Below are 9,295 nucleotides of genomic sequence, written 5' to 3'. Positions count from 1 at the left end.
AAAAAAAAAAAGAATCGCCTGCCAATGCAGGGGACACGGGTTCAATCCCTGGTCCGGGAAGACCCCACATGCCACAGAGCAATTAAGGCTGTGCGCCACAACTATTGAACCTGAGCTCTAGAGCCTGCGAGGCACAACTACTGAGCCCGTGTGCCACAACTACTGAAGCCCATGCACCTAGAGCCCGTGCTCTGCAACAAGAGAAGCCATCGCAACGAGAAGCCCGCGTACCGCAAGGAGGAGCCCTCGCTTGCCGCAACTAGAGAAAGCCTGCGTGCAGCAACGAAGACCCAGTGCAGCCAAAAATAAATAAATAAATAAATTTATTTTTAAAAAATTTAAAAGTAACCTCTAAGAAATATAATCAAGATATCAAAGAATTAGGTTTCTAATCTCTTCATAAAATAATAAAAATTATGTCTGAAGAGACAGGAGGTCACCAAGGCATATCTGACATCGTATCTATGCCAAAAATGTCTGGCCATTCCAACTGAGTCAGAATTTACTTTGAATGCATCTCTGAACAAAGATCATATTCTAGGAATAAACAATTGCTGTTACCAAGTAAGGGAAAACAATGTTTTCTGTGGTACTTAAAAAGAGTTATGGGGGACTTCACTGGTGGCGCAGTGGTTAAGAATCCGCCTGCCAGTGAAGGGGACAGGGGTTCAAGCCCTGGTCCAGGAAGACCCCACGTGCTGCGGAGCAACTGAGCCCGTGTGCCACAACTACTGAGCCTGCACTCTAGAGCCCGCGAGCCACAACTACTGAAGCCCGTATGCCTAGAGCCCGTGCTCCACAACAAGAGAAGCCACCGCAGTGAGAAGCCCGCACACCGCAACGAAAAGTAGCCCCTGCTTGCCACAACTAGAGAAAGCCCACATGCAGCAATAAAGATCCAACGCAGCCAAAAATAAATAAATAAATAAATTTATTAAAAATTAAACAAAAAGAGTTATTGGGAGAGAAGTTAGACCTCAGTAAAAAGCATACCACAAAGAGGACATGTGTTTGGGACATAAGTTTCCTCTGAAAGTTGGTGAGACCTGTATGAATTCATGTTTAGCTTAATGTAAATACAGATGGAAATATATAAAACAACTGTATATATATGCACATAAATGACTTAGTATACATACATACCTACCTCTGTTTCCTGAGAGGGCCTACGAACAATGACACCCTAGCAATAAGCACACCTACTATCCAGATCTCGGCTTCTAAATACCACTGTCCCATAAAAGGAACCACAGCTGATTCTAGGGCTGGGACAGGGAAAATATAAGATGGGTCTGGAGCATCTTGTTGTACAGAAAGGAAATGCTCAAAAAGAAAAAAAGAATAGGAGCATGTCAAAGGAACACAGGAGGAGCCAACCTGAAAGCTGCAACAATTTGAGCAAAAATAAATAACAAATAATCAGTTTTTAAAACAGATATTCATACTGATATAAATGGTTAAACAGAAAAATAAATGGGGGAGAACAGACAAATCTTCATTACAAATTTCCAAATAATCTATATAGATACTCCTCCTTTCAAGAAGTAGAATTTAAGCCCCCCACCCACTTTGAGGATGGGCTAGACTCAGTCACTCACCTCCAAAGAATAGGCATAGGGACTTCCCTGGTGGTCCAGCGGTTAAGACTCTGTGCTTCCACTGAAGGGGGCACAGGTTTGATTCCTGGTTGGGGAACTAAGATCCTGCATGCTGCATGGTGTGACCAAAAATAAATAAGTAAACAACAACAACAAAACTTAAAAAAAAAAAAAGAATAAGTATAGAAAGGGAAAAATACTACTACTTAACCTGGCAAACACTACCATAACCAAGTGTTCATGGTTAACATCATCAGTGATGTCATGTGGATAGCGCATATTTCCTGATAGGAAATGATAGTATTCTGTAACATTCTTTCCAAAAACACATAACCCTTGTCTAATAATGAAAAAAAATCAGACACACCCTAAGGAAGAACATTCCAGAAAATAACTGACTAGTACTCAAAATTGTCAAGACCATGAAGACAAGGAAAGACTGAGAAACTGTCAAAGACCAGAGGAGACTCAGAGGGATGACAAGAAAAGGCAACAGATTATCCTGGATTGGATCCTGAAACAGAAAGGTGATATAAATAGAAAACTACAGCTATCCCAACAAAATCTGGAGTTCAGTTAAAACTAATGCATCAATGTTGGTTTCTTCATTTTGACAAATGTATCATGTAAGATGTTAACAACAGAGGACACTGGGTGAGAGGTATACAGAATTCTATATCTTTGCAACTTTTCTGTAAATTGAAAATTATTACAAAATAAAAAGGTTATTTTTTAAGTTTCCTCTAAAAAAAAAACAAAACCCTATTATTTATCTTCAAAAAAGTCATGTCTTGAAAAACAAAATTTAAAAAAAGTGGGAGGGCTTCCCTGGTGGCACAGTGGTTAAGAATCCGCCTGCCAATGCAGGGGACACGGGTTCGAGCCCTGGTCTGGGAAGATCTCACATGCCACAGGGCAACTAAGCCCGTGCACCACAACTACTGAGCCAGCACTCTAGAGCCCACGAGCCACAACTACTGAGCCCGCATGCCACAACTACTAAAGCCCGCACGCCTAGAGCCTGTGCTACGTGACAAGAGAATCCACGGCGATGAGAAGCCTGCGCACTGCAACAAAGAGGAGCCCCCGCTTGCCGCCACTAGAGAAAGCCCGTGTGTAGCAATGAAGACCTAACACAGCCAAAAATAAATAATAAATAAATAAATAAATTCTTTAAAAAAAAAAAAACCCTAAGTCTCAGAAGCTTTCTAAATAACCTAGCTGAAAAAAAGATTTCTGAAAAAGATTCAGGAAATCTCTCTTAAAAAAAACGAAAAAAAGTGGGATACCTCACACCTACTAGAATGGCTAAAATCCCAAAACACTGATGAAACTAAATGCTGACAAGATGTGAAGCAAAAACAACCCTCATTCACTGCTGGTGGGAATACAAAATGGTACAGCCACTTTTGAAGAGAGTATGGCAGTTTCTTACAAAGCTGAACATTGTCTCACCATATGATCCAGCAATCACACTTGTAGGTATTTACCCAGTGGAACTAAAAAAATTTATGTCCACACACACAAAAATGTTTATAGCAGCTTTGTTCATAATTGTCAAAAACTAGAAATGACCTACATATCCTTCAATTAGGTGAATGGATAAGCAAACTGTGGTACATCCGTACAATGAAATCTTCTTCAGCAATAAAAAAGAAATGAGCTATCAAGCCAAGAAAAGACATGGAAGAACCTTACATAGATACTCCTAAGTGAAAGAAGCCAGTCTGAAAAGGGTACATAGTGTATGATCCAATTATATTACATTCTGGAAGAGGAAAAAACTATGGAGACAGTAAAAAGATTAGTGGTTGCAAGGGGGTGGGCAAGGGAGAAAAGAATGAATAGGTGAATTACAGGAGATTTTTAGGGCAGTGAAACTATTCTTTACGATACTGTAATGGTGGATAAATAACATTATGAATGTCAAAACCTACAGAAGTTTACAACATAAAGAGTAAACTTTAATGCATGCTAATTTAAAAAAGTCATTTAGGAGATTGGGGATCCCATAAAAGAATGCAGACTTGTGACAAGAGAATCTAACTATCTTACAAATGTGTGAAACCACCTCACTGAAGTGGGTGGGGAAAAAGAACTGACCTAGGTAACTTCAGAAATGAATGGAGTCTGAAAACTAAAGGCAAAAGGAACTGTGTAAAAGCACTGTACTTCTAGTTAATAAAGTTTCCTATGGGAGTGTGAATTAACGATTCAGATATCGCTATACATGCATACTGGAACTGAACAATTAAGTAAATGGATGATGGAAGCCAAGTTTCTCACTGTTGAAGTGGAAATTCAGATCAACAAGGGGGAGGAGGCTAGAATGATCTGTAGGGTAATGAATTAGACTTGGAGATATCAGTAAGAACTCATATTTAACTTAACATAGATACAGATGGTGATATATAGAAATATCTATAGATATGTCTATATACACCAGTTAGCATATACATCTATATTTCTTTGTTCTGTTAGCTGAGAGGGCCCAAAAAAAATGACACCCCAGTAGCAATGAGAACACTTACTGCCCAGATCTTGGTTTTTATTACCATTCTCCAGTAAAAGGTGCCAGGGCTTCTTGGAGAAATGGCTAATTCTAGAACTGTGACACGAAATATACAAGATGAGCCTAGAGCACCTTATAGTGCCAGAAAGTAGGGAAGTGCTCAAATATAATTAAATAAAAACAGCACGCACACACACACACACACACAAACACACGCACACAGATGTGGGAATGTTAAAGAGGCACAGGAGTCAACAGAAAGAACTCTCAATGGATAAAGCCGGAACAATTTCAGCAACAAAATAAAGTAGTATTGGACTATAACTCAAAGTATAAAATATCCTTCAGTTCATACTGATATAAATGTTTGACTAATTAAATTAATAAATGGGGAGAGAGAGAGACAAATGTCCCATGCAGAAGAAATTCAAATAAATTATGTAGATATTCCACCCCAAGTACAGGGAGCACAACTCCTCTCTCCGTAAGTGAGCTGTACATAATTACTTCCTTCCAAAGAGCACAGTATGAAAAGAGTAAAGAAACCTGACAAACACTACTTCAGCCATAAGATCAAATCAATATCAACAGTCACAAATCATGTTGATGTGATGAATATGGCATTCTCTCTGTGATCTTCCACCCGAAAACTCGTAACCCCAGTCTAATCATGAGAAAAACATCAGATAAATTCCAATACAGGAACATTCCACTATACCTGACCAGTACCCCTAAAAACTTCTACAGATTTGAAAGTTTTTAAAAATAGGGGGGAAAAAAAGTGGGAGGGGAAGCCAGATCTGCCTTCTCTGCCAGTCAACACAAACAAAAAGCTATCATTTTTCCATGATTCTTAGTTGAAGACTTTCCAAATTAATCTGCTAAGATATTGCTCACATCCAAAGACACTGTAACACAGCCAACTGGTTAGTTATATATTGTCTTTATCACTTCATTACATGGAGAAAACTATGCCAGTTTTGGCCAACTTTGTTCAGCAAATATTTTCTGACCACCTTATTTGACCCAAGCACTGCTTGAGTCATTGAGGTAACCTCACAGATGAAAAAAAAAAAAACCCAAAAACCTATGCTCCCGTGCTCTGCTTTCATTTCTGTGAGGAAATCAGACAATATACAAGGAAACAATAAATGGCCTATCATATAGCTATAAACGCTTTGAAGTTTAAAAAAAAAAAAAAAAAAGAATGTGAGGTAAACATGACCAAGAGGGCTACTCTAATTGGAGCTTAGAAAACGCCTCTTTAAGGAGATGACCTTTGAGTTGCAAACTGAGTGAAGCCTATATACAAAGACAGGCTTGAGGTAGGGGTAGAGCAGGTGGGAAGTCCCAGGCAGAGAGAACAAACACAAAGGCCAAAAAGAAATTAAGTTTAGGACTTCCCTGGTGGCGCAGTGGTTGGGAGTCCGCCTGCCAATGCACGGTACACAGCTTCGAGCCCTACTGCGGGAAGATCCCACATGCTACGGAGCAACTAAGCCTGTGCACCACAACTACTGAGCCTGCAAGCCACAACTACTGAGCCCATGTGCCACAACTACTGAAGCCTGCGCGCCTAGAGCCGGTACTCCACAATGAGAGAAGCCACCGCCATGAGAAGCCCGCACACCGCAACGAAGAGTAGCCCCCCGTTCACCACAAATAGAGAAAGCCCACGCGCAGCAACGAAGACCTAACACAGCCAAAAATAAATAAAATTAATTAATTAAAAAAAAGAATAAGTTTAATGTGTTTGAGATAAACAAGTAGTCAAGGCAACTGCCCTGACAGAAAAAAGCTAACTAACATATTCTGAACTCTACAGGTAATATGCATTTAAAATTAATTCAAAATTTTAAAAAAATCTCAAACCTCTCCAACATTGATCACCAGGAATCCATCAATCATAATGAGATCCAGATCTCAATTTTATGCCCCCACTTAGTCCCCCTCCCACTGTCACAGCTGTCCATCTCCCATATGGTAAATACTGTATTTTGAACTGCTCCACCTTCCCTCTAAAACCCACCATGCCTATGGTTCATATTTCATTATGTCTGTGACAGAAGTTTAAAAAAGGAGGGGGTGAGGGGAGATTCTACCCAGAAAATGATCCTGAATTCTCCCTAACAGATCTCATTACTTCACATAGAACAACCAGAGGTTACGAGCAAAGGCCCTGAAGACACACTAACTTGGGTTCAAACTGAGGTTCTATCAGTTGTATGATTTTGAGCAAGCTGCGTAACCTAAGACTCAGTTTCCTCATCTGTAAAAAGTTGTGAGAATAAAAAAATATAAAACGTGGCACCTAGTGAATATTCAATAAATGTTAACTAATGCTGGTAAAAGTATTTGAGCATTTATTTTGTTCAAGGACTAGAGCTAGCCAGAGGGATTATATAGAAACTACAGTTTGCTACAGCAAATTGTTTGAGAGATAAAACTGTCAAACTCCCTTAGCTCAGGGGCTTTGTCTTTTTCTGGTTCACTAGTGTATTCCCAGAACCTAGAACAATGTTTAACACACGGTAGGCATCAATCTCAATATTTGTTGAATGAATGAATGAATGAGACTCCATTAAGTCAAAGGAGCATAAAAGAGTATGGCTTTGCTCCAATATGAAGAAAAGTTTTCGTTCCTCATCAAGATTTTTAACAATAACCTAAGACACTGTTAAATGTTTATTATTTTTACTTGCCTCCCCAGAACCTAGGACAGTGTTCAAAATACTAAGGTACTCAAATTTATTGCAGTTAAAACTCTGCTGCTAAAATTAAGCTGTCTGTTAAAAATTTTAAAGTAATACGTTATATAGTATATTGTTAAGGAGTATCTTTGCTTGCCATTGCCTGAGTGAACAAACTTTAAAAACTTGTGTAAAATTTTTTTCTCATGAGTTTACCAACTAGGTTTAATTTATGCTGGCAAAATATATTGATTTCACCTTTCTCTATATCATTTTATAAAAACAACATTACACTTTATCCACTCACTTAAGTGCAAATCTTTTATTATTTCTTAAAAGTTTCAAAAGATTGTTAGCTTAATTTATCAGCTCTTTAGGTCAAAGAAGGACTTTTCAGGGTGATAAAAATGGAGATAGGAGGAGTTCACCTCTCTCAAAATGAGTTTTCAATTACTATAATTATGCATAAAATAAGACAGGGAGCATTTCTGGGCCACGATTTGAAGCCTTGATTCCCCTAAGAATTAAATTGGAGCCATGCATAAATTTGGGGCAAGTTCTGCAAAAACCTCTTCATCCTCTATTGATGCTGAATGAAAAACTCATTGTTAAGATTCATCAACACGAATACATTTTCTAACACACAGCAGCCACTCTGGCAACACGACTTTCACCGTTTTCTCTCCCAGGAACAAAACGCATGCATTTAAATCCAGCCCGACAATTACCACCATTGCAGGGTAGCTATCTCAACAGCCGGAGTGGTAAAAGCTAAAAAGCAATAATCTAGTTTACCAAGCCCTCACCCTAAAGTAGCAAGGCCTGCTTCACCTACACTGCTGGCTATTGTATTGGTCCCCCAAATCTTCAGAGCTGGAAAGATACCTTAACTCTACTGACACCTTCTGAGAGAGAAAGCCAGGCGGAAGGGCGGAGCGGTATGATCCGAATCGTTTAAATCGCAGCAAGCCGGTGGGGAGCCAGGTGCGCGGGCAGGGACCCAGGTGCGCGGACAGGCCCCGGTACCACTGTCCTTGTCACGCTCTGAGGCGACCAGGCCCTTCACGACCACCACAACCCTCGGACGCTCTTACTCAATTCATTCATTTGACAATTACGCGAGGGGCGCCGTAGCCGGGCCGGCTCGCAGGCCCCCGCCCCAGTACCCAAACACCCTGAGCCACCAGGCACGGCCCTGCGCCGCACGCGTCCCCAGGACTCTACCGCCCGAACCCCGTCGCGGCACGCTCTGGTCACCCAGATCCCAGCCCCGGCCTCCGCCTCACACAAGCGCCCACGCCCCTCGCCCTCCCAGCCGCGAGTCCAACGGCCTCCGCCCCGCTTCGCCGCCTCAGACCCGCCGGGTTCGTGGGGCGAGGGAGGCGCGCGTCCACGGAGGCTCCCCGCCCGGGGTTCAGGGCCGCTACGCGCGTGCGACTCGTGAACTCAAGGGCCTAGGCGGGTGGGCCAGGCCCACAGTCCACTCACCTCCGCTGGGTCAGAACCGAGGGTCTGCTCTAAGCCGTTTGAAACCGCTTGGGCCGCCGCACACCCCGCAGTGTCCTCGTTGTTTATTGGCCCTCGGCGGACCGCCCATCGCCCTTCTTATTGGTCCATTTGAAAGAACTATGGGCACGCGCCGCCCTCAGCCTTAAAGGGGCCACGCGCAGAGGTGTTTCCCTTGGAACACGGCGCTGCTTGGTCCGGTGGGGAGAGGGGTCGCCGGAGAGAAAGATGCAGAAAACCCCGAAAAGAAGCGCGAAAGGTCTGTGGAGAGTTGTGCATCTCCGGCTGTCAGCAGGTTTGCTTTATTTAATTACAGATATTTAAACTACTGTCAACACTTGGCAATTTTTTATGAGTCATTTCATTCACCAAATATTGATTGCGCAGCTAAGGGCGTGAGGAAAACCAGAGAGGCTGCTGGATTTAGTGGAAGGAGGGTGGATGGAGCCGGGACGCTGGATTCTGGTCTTAGACCTGCTCTGAGTAAAGCACTCTTCTTAGTAAATAATCTGGAGCTTAGTTTCCTCATCTGTAAGACGGGATAATGATGTTTCCCTTTTAAACTTAGTGTGAGGATTTAATATAACTAATTGAATTTCTAGGAATGGGCTTTGAACAGTAATGCATTCTTCAAAGGCTTGATAAATCTTGTTGTTTATAAAAATGAGGGGCTTGGTTAATTTGGTCCGAAAATTCTTGTTTAGCTCTACATCCAATGTTTCTATGAAACATTGGTCCTAATTTCCAAGGAATCTGCAAACTACAGTGGTCAGAAGAATAAAACATATAGACTAGTCACTAAAATTCAAAGAAATATGAGAACAATATAAAAGAAAAGCTGTAGATGTTTAACTGAAGGGAGAAATTAGATGGGGGAGGATCTGGGAAGGGGATTTTTTTTTTTTTTTTTTAGGGGGATGGATTTTTAATCTGGGATTTAAAGCATATGTAGCCAAGAGACTAAGAAATGGAGAGGGGATGGGTGAAAG

At 41.5% G+C, this 9,295-nt stretch overlaps 1 protein-coding gene across 2 annotated transcripts in view; it reads right to left on the bottom strand.

Moving 5' to 3' along the window:
* The window catches only part of CKAP5 (cytoskeleton associated protein 5), a 108,181-nt gene extending 99,808 nt beyond the window's left edge, over positions 1-8,373 (bottom strand). For both annotated transcript variants that reach the window (XM_024748843.1, XM_024748841.1), the window contains exon 1: positions 8,289-8,373. The gene's annotated coding sequence lies outside the window, so the exon portion shown is untranslated. The remainder of the gene's footprint in view (positions 1-8,288) is intronic.
* Positions 8,374-9,295: the final 922 nt, after the last annotated feature.

This window comes from Neophocaena asiaeorientalis, unplaced genomic scaffold, assembly GCF_003031525.2.
Source record: "Neophocaena asiaeorientalis asiaeorientalis breed wild unplaced genomic scaffold, Neophocaena_asiaeorientalis_V1.1 scaffold43, whole genome shotgun sequence".
Classification (NCBI taxonomy): Eukaryota; Metazoa; Chordata; class Mammalia; order Artiodactyla; family Phocoenidae; genus Neophocaena; species Neophocaena asiaeorientalis.
The sequence above is the reverse complement of the archived record's forward strand: the minus strand, read 5'-3'. Positions and strand labels throughout refer to the sequence as shown.